The sequence below is a fragment of the Notolepis coatsorum genome, assembly GCF_963971535.1.
Source record: "Notolepis coatsorum genome assembly, chromosome: 8".
Taxonomy (NCBI): Eukaryota; Metazoa; Chordata; class Actinopteri; order Aulopiformes; family Paralepididae; genus Notolepis; species Notolepis coatsorum.
The window spans coordinates 36,044,327-36,057,151 of NC_140172.1; positions in this window are offsets into that span (position 1 = coordinate 36,044,327).

Sequence of the window (12,825 nt, forward strand, 5' to 3'; positions counted from 1 at the left end):
GTAGATTGTAAACATTTGGCCTCTTTATCCGGAAAAAAAGTGACAGTACACAACGTCCAATCCCCACCCATCAGCTTCCCACCCCCTAATACTGCCAAATGTATTAGTATGAACGACCAGCAAAGCTGAATGCAATGCGGAGAGCTGGGCTCGAACCCAGCGTATCCTGCATTGGTGGTGAGCGCCTTGCCCACTGCACCACCTAGCCGCCTTGACTAAACGCTATACTTGATATTAATAAACTCACGGCACGCGGCATTACTTCTTCTGCTCCGGTGCACATTTGATATTTTCACGTTTTCAAAATAGGGCTTCTCACGGCAAACACGTCCACTCGCTCTCGTGGTCTGCTCCGTAGGACACCGCACACGTGGCTTCCTCGTTGATACGCATTCTCTCCGCATGCCCCTACAGAATCACCAGACTGACGCCAACCAGCTCCCCCTAGTGTTAGTCCTCTAACGATGCTTTGACTGGCACAAAATGGACGGATCATTGAAACAGTCATAATGAACATAGTCAGACACATTCAAGTGTCTACAGTGGCAAACCAGAGAATTATTGTTTGAGACGGCCACAGCCCAGGCTAGTGCTTTTCCGCTTAACAAGCTCATAGTATAAGCCACTTTAGCTCTGTCTGTTTCATATGTGTATGGCTGCTGATCAAAAACGAAGGACACGAAAGCAGCCGGGGCACTGCCAGAGTGACACACCAAGTAGACGGAATGGAATTATCTGGCACTGGAGTGGAGATCAAACCAGGGTTTTATTGTCTGGGAGTTTGGATGAGATGAGTGAAAGCTGGTGTGTCACCTCGTCAGCCACGCCCCCCTGTCATGCTGAGCTAACAGGGAAGGGAGGGGGAAGCCGGGGGGAAGAAAACACACACACACACACACACACACACACACACACACACACACACACACACTACACGCTACACACTAAAACACAAAGGAACACAACTACAATCATCACAATAATAATGGTTTTGTGTGGACTGCTAGCCTGCATACAGCAACGTAATAGATTTTCTTTCCAATTCAGTGTTCACTGAGTTTAATCATAAACAGAAATGTAAAGGGAACAGATTTACATTATCTGACGGTAATTTCTCATAAATGCAACTAAATGATGACTGGCTATCCATTATCGTGTCTGTTTTTGACTGTATTGTGACAATGGCATTGTAGCTGCGTTCCGAGGCTGCATCTGCAGATGCAGTCATTACTGTGTGATGCCTGGTCCCTGTCTCATCTCCTAATGTGTCTCATCTAGTGTGTCTCATCTCCTAATGTGTCTCATCTCCTAATGTGTCTCATCTCCTAGTGTGTCTCATCTCCTAGTGTGTCTCATCTAGTGTGTCTCATCTCCTAATGTGTCTCATCTCCTAGTGTGTCTCATCTCCTAGTGTGTCTCATCTCCTAGTGTGTCTCATCTCCTAATGTGTCTCATCTCCTAGTGTGTCTCATCTCTATAATGTGTCTCATCTCCTAGCGTGTCTCATCTCCTAGTGTGTCTCATCTCCTAGTGTGTCTCATCTCCTAGTGTGTCTCATCTCCTAGTGTGTCTCATCTCCTAGTGTGTCTCATCTCTATAATGTGTCTCATCTCCTAGCGTGTCTCATCTCCTAGTGTGTCTCATCTCCTAGCGTGTCTCATCTCCTAGCGTGTCTCATCTCCTAGCGTGTCTCATCTCCTAACGTGTCTCTCTCATCTCCTAGTGTGTCTCATCTCCTAGTGTGTCTCATCTCCTAATGTGTCTCATCTCCTAGTGTGTCTCATCTCCTAGCGTGTCTCATCTCCTAGTGTGTCTCATCTCCTAGTCTGTCTCATCTCCTAATGTGTCTCATCTCCTAGTGTGTCTCATCTCCTAGTGTGTCTCATCTCCTAATGTGTCTCATCTCCTAGTGTGTCTCATCTCCTAATGTGTCTCATGTGGCAACCCCAAGCCACCCCTGGGCTTGGTGATTGATGGACGTTACGTAGCGACCCAATGGCTGGGCGCTGCCCATGTTTGGGCGTACCTGGACGCACCTGTCGCTAGAGAATCATCAGGAGTGATTATCGAATCACGGCGCGGTGCGCCTGTTGAGGAGGGGGGACTTAATGGAGCCGAGGAGCCCCCTCTCAGTCCCCCGTAGCAGCGCAAGGCGAGAGGCCACAGAGCGGAGACGCCGCCCGGCCGACAGATTAACGCCAGCAAGCGATTATTATTTAATAGGAAATAAAGAGTATGATTTTGGGAACTGCAACCTGTCTGTGTGTTGTTTATTCTGCCACCCCTACACCTGGAATTGCCACAGTGGTGGAGAATGCGGGCATAGTCTACTGGCAATAAGGGGTGCAGAATAAACAACGATAGACTTTATCGAATTAGAATAAAAAGAAAAAAAAAGGAAAACATAAGGAAACATCAGCGACACTTTTACCTGTGCGCGTCAACGACGAAGATGCAGTAGCGCTCCTGGACTCGGGTAGTGTCATAACGCTGGTTCAGCCCCATTTGGCACACTGCGACGCAGAGGCTCCACAAGTGTCAGTGTCCTGTGTTCACGGAGACACAAAATTGTATCCCACAGCGCAGATCACCCTGACAACCACCAAGGGGGTCTGCTCGATGACAGCCGGCGTGATACCTAACCTGCCGGTAGCGCTGCTGATTGGTCGAGACTGCCCCCTGTATCGTCAGCTGTGCTCAGCCGTCATCTCCCCACGCACCCCACCCTCCACGGGTAAACCGAGGAAGAGGAAAGGATTACGTCAGCCGAAGGTGTGTGCTCTGAATGTAACGGGGAGTGAGACTGAGACGGCATCAGATGTGGGTGACGACGCGCCGGAGCCCCTGAATGTAACGGGGAGTGAGACTGAGACGGCATCAGGTGTGGGTGACGACGCACCGGAGCCCCAAGCGGGCCCCGAGACGGATAGCAGTGACGAGGACCCATTTGCGGAGTTCCCCCAGGCGGACGAGGTGGGGAGGGACCTGGCGGGTCAGTTCGGAACGGCCCAGCTGGAAGACCCAAACCTAACGCAGGCCTGTGCGAATATCAAAACCGTAGATGGAAATCCAGTGGAGGGGGTGAGTAACCTGTCATATCCTCACTTTGCAATAAAAAGACAACTGCTGTACCAAGTCGTAAAAAAGAATGATGAGGTTAAAGAACTATTGCTGGTGCCAAAATTATTTATTCCCACTGTACTCCAGCTAGCGCATTCGCATATCCTCGGAGCGCATCTGGGCGTGGACAAAACCATGGAGCGCATAAAGGCACGTTTCCATTGGCCGGGCATGAAGAGAGCGGTAGAGGACTACTGCAGGAGCTGCCCAGAGTGTCAACGCGCAGCACCAAAGGTACACTATAAAAATCCTCTGATCCCACTGCCCATCATTGAGACCCCGTTCTCAAGAAATGCCCTCGACGTGGTGGGCCCACTAGTCAAATCGTCCCGAGGCCACCAGTATATACTGGTAATCATAGACTATGCAACACGTTACCCCGAAGCCATCCCGTTACGTACGGTGACGGCCAAAATCGTGGCACGGGAGCTCTTTCATTTGTTTAGTCGGGTGGGAATTGCCGACTCCATTCTCACTGATCAGGGCTCGTGCTTTATGTCGCGGGTCATGAAAGAAATGTGCAAACTAATGAAAGTGGAACAGCTGCGAACCTCCATATACCATCCACAGACGGATGGGCTGTGCGAACGTTTTAAAAAAACACTGAAAAGCATGCTAAGAAAGGTGATGGAGAAGGATGGGAATAATTGGGATCAGTTGTTGCCCTTTCTGATGTTCTCTGTGCGTGAGGTCCCACAGGCTTCCACTGGCTTCTCGCCGTTTGAGCTGATCTACGCCCGCAAGCTGCGGGGTCTCCTGGACATCGCAAAGGAGATTTTGGGAGGAACAGCCGTCGCCCCACCGGTCTCTCATAGAGCATGTGCAGGTGATGAGAGACAGGATGAAGGCGCTCTGGCCGGTGGTGAGAGAACATATGCAACAGGCCCAAGACGCACAGAAGCGCATTTATGACCGGGGCGCACAGCCACGGGAGTTTAATGTGGGGGACCGGGTCCTCGTACTGGTTCCGACAGCAGAGTGCAAATTCCTAGCCAAATGGCAGGGACCATACGACATAATCGAAAAAGTGGGTCCCGTCAACTACAAGGTCCACCAGCCCGACCGTAGGAAGCATCGACAGTTATACCATGTTAACCTGTTAAAGAAATGGCATGCCCGGGATGTGTTGCTCTCGCCCCCCCCTCTCCCCCCTTTTGCGCAGCAGGTGGCAGAGGCGGCCGATGTTCCCATCGGGGAACAGTTGTCCCCGACCCAACGGCAGGAGCTTCGGGAGCTGGTCCAACAGAACCGGGACGTGTTTTCGGCCACGCCGGGCCGCACCACATTGGCCCAGCACCACATTATCACCAGCCCGGGAGACAAGGTAAAGCTGAAGCCCTATCGTATCCCAGAGGCAAAAAAAGAGGATGTAAGAAGAGAAGTGCGGGTCATGCTGGAGATGGGAGTAATTGAAGAGTCTCATAGCGGGTGGTCTAGTCCTATTGTTTTAGTGCCGACAACAACCAGGTTCTGTAACGATTTCAGGAAGCTTAATGACATTTCGAAGTTTGACGCCTATCCCATGCCTAGAGTGGATGAGCTCATTGATAGACTGGGCCAGGCCAGGTTCATCACAACACTAGATTTAACGAAGGGTTATTGGCAAGTCCCTGTGCTGCAGCTGGAAGCATCTCCTGTCCCCAGCCTCGAGGGAGAAGACAGCTTTCTCCACCCCAGACGGGCTGTTTCACTATAAAGTTCTCCCGTTTGGCCTGCATGGGGCGCCATCTACCTTTCAGAGGCTGATGGACAGAGTACTGCGGCCCCATCGGGATTATGCAGCCACATATCTCGATGACATAATCATTCATTCGTCAGATTGGGACTCCCACCTCCAAAAGGTGAGAGCGGTGTTAGGTGCACTCCGGGAGGCGGGTCTCACCGCCAACCCAAAGAAATGCAGGCTGGGACTGGAAGAGGCAGAGTACCTGGGGTTCACGATAGGCCGGGGCAATGTAAAACCGCAGAAGAGGAAAATTGATGCGATAAGGGAGTGGCCTCGCCCTTTAACCAAGAAGCAGGTCAGGACATTTAATGGGCTAGCGAGCTATTATAGGAGGTTTATCCCTAACTTTGCTGCTCGCGCTGCTCCCCTCACAGATCTGACCCAGGCGCGGCGGCCGTTCACGGTGAAGTGGACACCGGAGGCGGAGGCGGCGTTCGAGGACCTCAAGACGGCCCTCTGTTCGGGACCGGTGCTGGTCTCCCCGAACTTCGACAAGGAGATGACAGTACAGACAGATGCATCAGAGGTGGGACTGGGAGCGGTCCTCTCCCAGCAGCTGGAGGATGAGGGCACTGGAGACGCTCCGTTATTATCTGCTGGGGAGGCGCTTCACGCTGGTGACGGATCACGCTCCCCTCGTCTGGATGGCCAAGACAAAGGGGACCAATGCCAGGGTGACTCGATGGTTTCTGGAGTTACAGTCATTTAACTCTTCTGTCATCCACAGGTCCGGGGTGGCGCATGGCAACGCAGACGCCCTCTCCACAAAGGATGCCTGTTGGGCGTCGGACGCTCTTCCCAGACGGTTGGAGCTGGAGGGGGGGGTACTGTGGCAACCCCAAGCCACCCCTGGGCTTGGTGATTTATGGACGTTACGTAGCGACCCAATGGGTGGGCGCTGCCCATGTTTGGGCGTCCGCTTCCAGACGCACCTGTCGCTAGAGAATCATCAGGAGTGATTATCGAATCACGGCACGGTGCACCTGTTGAGGAGGGGGGACTTAATGGAGCCAAGGAGCCCCCTCTCAGTCCCCCGTAGCAGCGCAAGGCGAGAGGCCACAGAGCGGAGACGCCGCCCGGCCGACAGATTAACGCCAGCAAGCGATTATTATTTAATAGGAAATAAAGAGTATGATTTTGGGAACTGCAACCTGTCTGTATGTTGTTTATTCTGCCACCCCTACACCTGGAATTACCACACTCATCTCCTAGTGTGTCTCATCTCCTAAGGTGTCTCGTCTCCTAGTGTGTCTCATCTCCTAATGTGTCTCATCTCCTAGCGTGTCTCTCTCATCTCCTAGCGTGTCTCATCTCCTAGTGTGTCTCATCTCCTAATGTGTCTCATCTCCTAGTGTGTGATGCCTGGTACCTGTCTCATCTCCTAGTGTGTGATGCCTGGTCCCTGTCTCATCTCCTAGTACATGTGCACATCTTTCTGATGGCATGAAAGACCTGTTCATAATGGCATTATGAAAAGACCAGTTGAGTCATGTGTAATGCTTTCCAGCTCCACAGTCTGCTGGCATGTTAAAAGTCATGTAGTGTGTCCCCAGCCTCACTAACTTAGTCAGGTGCTCACTGACTCACTCACTCACTCACTCACTCACTCACTCACTCACTCACTCACTCACTCACTGACTCACTCACTCACTCACTCACTCACTCACTCACTCACTCACTCACTCACTCACTCACTCACTCACTCACTCACTCACTCACTCACTCACTCACTCACTCACTCACTCACTCACTCACTCACCTCAATTTTGCTCACCTGACTATCTAAAGATAACACAGATGTTGACAGGAATTAGGGATGCAAAACAATGGATGCAATACAAACAGCCGGCATATGACTAGCAACCGTGAACATACTCCGTTGTTATACAGTATTTGCAATACTCTCCATTTTAAGTGAAATGCAATGTCCATGTGTTTCAGTGTGGCTTCATTAACTGCTAGCCACCAGTCAGTCGAGCCAACTTGCTCAGCAGAACAGATTGCAACACAGCCTGGCCAGATGGAGGTAAAACAATCGTCCACTATATAACATAGTATTGGTCCATATTCCCCCCAGTCAAACAGAAAACCAGCAGGCCCAGAATACCAACCAGTCAACCAGCTGCTCCGTAAAATCAAGCCGCCAACCAAACAGTAAGACAAATAACGTTGGTCAGCCAGCTAACCAACCAACCAACCTACCAACTGACTGACTGACCGACCGACAAACCAACCAGGGTTAAATTGGCCATAGATTGGGGACAATTCTTGGAGGGCTCAGCTGAACATCACACAGTCAGTGAGTTTCACAGGTCTGTTGAATGAATGAATGAATGAATGAATGAATGAATGAATGAATGAATGAATGAATGAATGAATGAATGAATGAATGAATGAATGAATGAGTGAATGAATGAATGAATGAATGAAAACTTTATTTAACAGATTGCAGAATGGGTACAATACAGTACGGCTCAATACGCACAATTGTTAAGGGGATGCAGACCAGAGAAAGACGTTTGTCTTGTTTACATCAGGGTCCCCCATTTTCAATTCATAGTGGTAGGACCAGGGATCCATCTTCTCTTTAATTCATGTAATGATGAAGTATACAAAATGCAGATCTGAGATCAGGGATCTGGTCTGTAGTCATCACTCAAAGCCAGCCCATTGCCATCAACAAGGTGAATTTGCCTTTGGCTTTGAGCTTTTCAGTCCACTCTGTGCCAAACAGCTCAGTGGACACGCAATATGCAACTCAACACTGCCACTTAGTGGCACATGTGTGCACGTTTTTTAGGAGACCATCTAAGGGGGAATTCATGCACAAGAAGGTTGATTGATTGATTGATTGATTGAAAACTTTATTAACAGATTGCAGAATGGGTACAATACAGTACAGCTCAATACACACAATTGTTAAGGGGATGCAGACCAGAGAAAGACTTTCGTCTTGTTTACATCAGGGTCCCCCATTTTCAATTCATCACGACATATATGACATACATGACATACAGATAGACAGTACTGCTACATCTATACATTTATGACATACCAGGTCCCCATAATGACTCCCGTTCTCTTAAAAAAAAGATAACTACCTCACAGCCACCAAATGTAAGCATAGGCCTACTGTATATATATTTTTTTTAAGTTATAATATAATATTATATAATGTTATATTATATAAGATAAATCTGGGATAAGTTATTCTCAACCTTTGCTAATGTTGCGCATGTACAGCAACAGCAACCCATGTAAACATACCCTACCATTATAGAATTACGCCTGGATCTTTTTTGTATTTTGGGCTGTAAATTGTCAAATAATGTCCTAGGAGTAAGCGATTTTGCCCATTTTTCCTTTATTACGTCATCTTTCAATATCTGGCAGTTATTTAACATTACTGTATGATATAATTGTGTATTGAGGGATGGGGGGGGGGGGGGATTTTTAAGTTGTACAATGGCATTTGATACTATATGAAAAATATAAATCGCTGTTAACAATAAAATACCACAGATATAACACGCTTTCTTGTCCGTATCTCCTTAAAATAAGCTTATAAGCTAAACTAATTTGGTATAGATATATGTTGCTTTTGTCCTTCTGTGTTCTATGTTATATGTGCAGATTTACTTACAGGTAAACTTCTTGATTCTGATAAAAGAATATTCAGTGAGCTATTATTAATCAGGATAGGGGTATGTGTTTAGAGGTTTTGTGCAAGGGTTAAGTTCAGAATTATCTACCCCTATAGCCCAATTTCCTACTTACAAATGGCACCAATCATTAGAGTCCTTTCTCAGCACAATCCATGATGTTCTTCATACTGGATACTCACAGCTCTAGCTACAGTATAGTTAGCAACACAACTACTGTAAAGGGGCCATGCTTCAGTCTGTACAAGCCTCCATGCTGAAACCTACTGCAGTGCTGAAGCCTACTCCACAGTGCTGAAACCTACTGCAGTGCTGAAACCTACTGCAGTGCTGAAACCTACTGCAGTGCTGAAACCTACTCCACACAGTGCTGAAACCTACTGCAGTGCTGAAACCTACTGCAGTGCTGAAACCTACTCCACACAGTGCTGAAACCTACTGCAGTGCTGAAACATACTGCAGTGCTGAAACCTACTCCACAGTGCTGAAACCTACTGCAGTGCTGAAACCTACTCCACAGTGCTGAAACATACTGCAGTGCTGAAACCTTCTCCACAGTGCTGAAACCTTCTCCACAGTGCTGAAACATACTGCAGTGCTGAAACCTACTCCACAGTGCTGAAACCTACTCCAGTGCTGAAACCTACTCCACACAGTGCTGAAACCTACTGCAGTGCTGAAACCTACTCCAGTGCTGAAACATACTGCAGTGCTGAAACCTACTCCACAGTGCTGAAACCTACTGCAGTGCTGAAACCTTCTCCACAGTGCTGAAACATACTGCAGTGCTGAAACTTTCTCCACAGTGCTGAAACCTTCTCCAGTGCTGAAACCTTCTCCACAGTGCTGAAACCTTCTCCACAGTGCTGAAACCTACTCCACAGTGCTGAAACCTACTCCAGTGCTGAAACCTACTCCACAGTGCTGAAACTTTCTCCACAGTGCTGAAACCTTCTCCAGTGCTGAAACCTTCTCCACAGTGCTGAAACCTACTCCACAGTGCTGAAACCTACTGCAGTGCTGAAACCTATTGCAGTGCTGAAACCTACTCCACAGTGCTGAAACCTACTCCACAGTGCTGAAACCTACTCCACAGTGCTGAAACTTTCTCCACAGTGCTGAAACCTTCTCCAGTGCTGAAACCTTCTCCACAGTGCTGAAACCTACTCCACAGTGCTGAAACCTACTGCATTGCTGAAACCTACTCCACAGTGCTGAAACCTACTGCAGTGCTGAAACCTACTCCACAGTGCTGAAACCTACTCCACAGTGCTGAAACCTACTCCACAGTGCTGAAACCTACTGCAGTGCTGAAACCTACTCCACAGTGCTGAAACCTACTGCAGTGCTGAAACATACTGCAGTGCTGAAACCTACTCCACAGTGCTGAAACCTTCTCCACAGTGCTGAAACCTTCTCCAGTGCTGAAACATACTGCAGTGCTGAAACCTTCTCCACAGTGCTGAAACTTTCTCCAGTGCTGAAACATACTGCAGTGCTGAAACCTACTCCACAGTGCTGAAACCTTCTCCACAGTGCTGAAACCTACTGCAGTGCTGAAACCTTCTCCACAGTGCTGAAACATACTGCAGTGCTGAAACCTACTGCAGTGCTGAAACCTTCTCCACAGTGCTGAAACCTTCTCCACAGTGCTGAAACTTACTGCAGTGCTGAAACCTTCTCCACAGTGCTGAAACCTTCTCCACAGTGCTGAAACTTACTGCAGTGCTGAAACCTACTCCACAGTGCTGAAACCTTCTCCACAGTGCTGAAACCTACTGCAGTGCTGAAACCTTCTCCACAGTGCTGAAACCTACTCCACAGTGCTGAAACCTTCTCCACAGTGCTGAAACCTACTGCAGTGCTGAAACATACTGCAGTGCTGAAACCTACTCCACAGTGCTGAAACCTTCTCCAGTGCTGAAACCTACTCCACAGTGCTGAAACCTTCTCCACAGTGCTGAAACCTACTCCACAGTGCTGAAACCTACTGCAGTGCTGAAACCTTCAAAGGCTGGATTGGGCCTCAGAGAGCGCATAGCTCACCCACGCGTTTAGCGGAGGTGACAGCCAGGAGAAACGCAGTCTTAGAAGACAGAGTTGATTCAACGGCGCACGCTCGAGTGGTTGAAAAGGGGCACCGAAAAGTCTAACTAAGACTAAGTGGAGGTCCCAGCTTGGAGACAAATTATGTTTAAAAAGCTTGAGATGCCGTGCGCCCAGCAAAAAAGACTTTTCACAAGAGGGTGGCTGAATAAGCGGATTGCTCTCAAAGCTCAAAGCCTCTATGACATGAAGATAGAGGCGCAGCATACACCTTCACTGCAGGGGCGGAGCTAGGGGTGGCTACTTGGGCTCAAGCCCCGAATGTTTTCTGAAAACATATATATATATATATATATATATATATATATATATATATATATATATATATATATATATATATATATATATATATATATATATATATATATATATATATATATATATATATATATATATATATATATATATATATATATATATATATATATATATATATATATATATATATATAATTTGGACAATTAATCATTGTTACATGAAAATATGTTTGCACCAGATTTAGCAGAAGCTAATTTCCATCTGTAGTCTATCCAGCTGCTAACTGTATTTGAGTGAGTTAAGTCTTGGTGTTATGGTAGACTCAGACCTAAGCTTTAAATCACAATCAACAAGTTGACAAAAACATAATTCTTCCACCTTAAAAACATAGCTAAAGTACGGCCATTTATAAATCAAAAGGACGCTGAAAACCAGATCCATGCCTTTATCTCAAGCCGACTCGACTACTGTAATACACTCCTTACCGGCCTCCCGAAAAAATACGAAGATAACTATTTTATTGCAATGCACTATTGCATTATTTTATTCTATTTTACTAACTATTTTATTGCACTGCACTATTTTACTTCGTATCAGTGATAATTAAACCGCAAACAAAGACGCCTATTAACACTTTCAGCGCCAGATGACGCTGTTTACTGTTACTGTTGAAAGGCCAGCGCATGGGGATACGTTGCTGTGTTTGCAGGCCTAAAGCTATATTATATATTATAGCTATGGATCTAATAATATAGTCGATTGTCATTGAGTTTCTTCCGGTCAAGATGCAAAAAATCATTTTTCCATCCATACATTTCCGTTTTATACCGTCGTGAATATGAGTGTAGTTTCAGGGTGATCTGGTAAAAGAAACAACGATGAAAACCCAACTATACTCTGGTTTTCGGGGGTCCTGGTGCTCAACGTTCGGCGAGTTAACCCTAAAAAAATTATCTGGGCTAAGACGCTGAGAGCCTATCCAGGATAGACTGAAGGAAGGACAGAACCGATTCAGAGGACATGAAACCGGGTCCAGACCCTTAGCCCGACACCACTCTTGAAAAATATGCCACTTCCCTGCGTAAAGACCGGTAGTGGATGGAGCGTGTGCGCTCCGGATGGTAGTAATCACATAGTACCTATCCTTTCCTAATTCAACCTCTCAGCAGCCAGGCCATGAGACGCTGTCCCAGGACAGGCGGCCGAAACACTGAGAGAAGGCTCCCCGAAACGGGAGCATGTCTATGTTCCCCGGGTCCTATGTTCCCCGGGTTCTATGTTCCCCACTTTGATTGATTGATAGATTGAAAATTTTAGACCACCAGCCCTGATTCCAAACTCTAACCTTAATCAGTTCGAACGAGGGCCTAAGCTTAACCGTTCGAAACAAGGCGGACATTAATAATTAACACTTTAATCGCCGATGACGTGTTTAGACGTCATTCCTAGCCATGCTCATTCTGCCGAAGACGCTGTAACTCGTCTTTGATGTCAATATTTCAAAAATCTGTGATCGAAATCATATTTCTCCTCCGGGGTCCTGAGATATACTGCTGATCTCCACTCAACTCTCTAGCGGTTCAAGAGCGCCATCTGGTGGCCGATCGGCAACAGGAAGTGACTCGTCAAACAGGAAGTGCTCATCCATAAATCGTCCGGGCACTCGCGATCATTAGCAGGACTCTATCTCAACACACTGGATAATCAATCGCTCGCCCTAACTCAATAAACAACGTTATTTGGATGTATATAGTATTATACAACCTGGAAATGGTTCATCAGGATCAACATCCCATAATCGAAAACTGTCTACTCCACGCTGATCGTCCAACGGCGCGAGGAAGATACGGTGAGTTTCAACGTTATTTTCTAACGTATTCTATACTAACTGATCTGATGATCATATGACCCACACTAGATGAATGGTATAACGTTGCCCACGGAATTATAAAC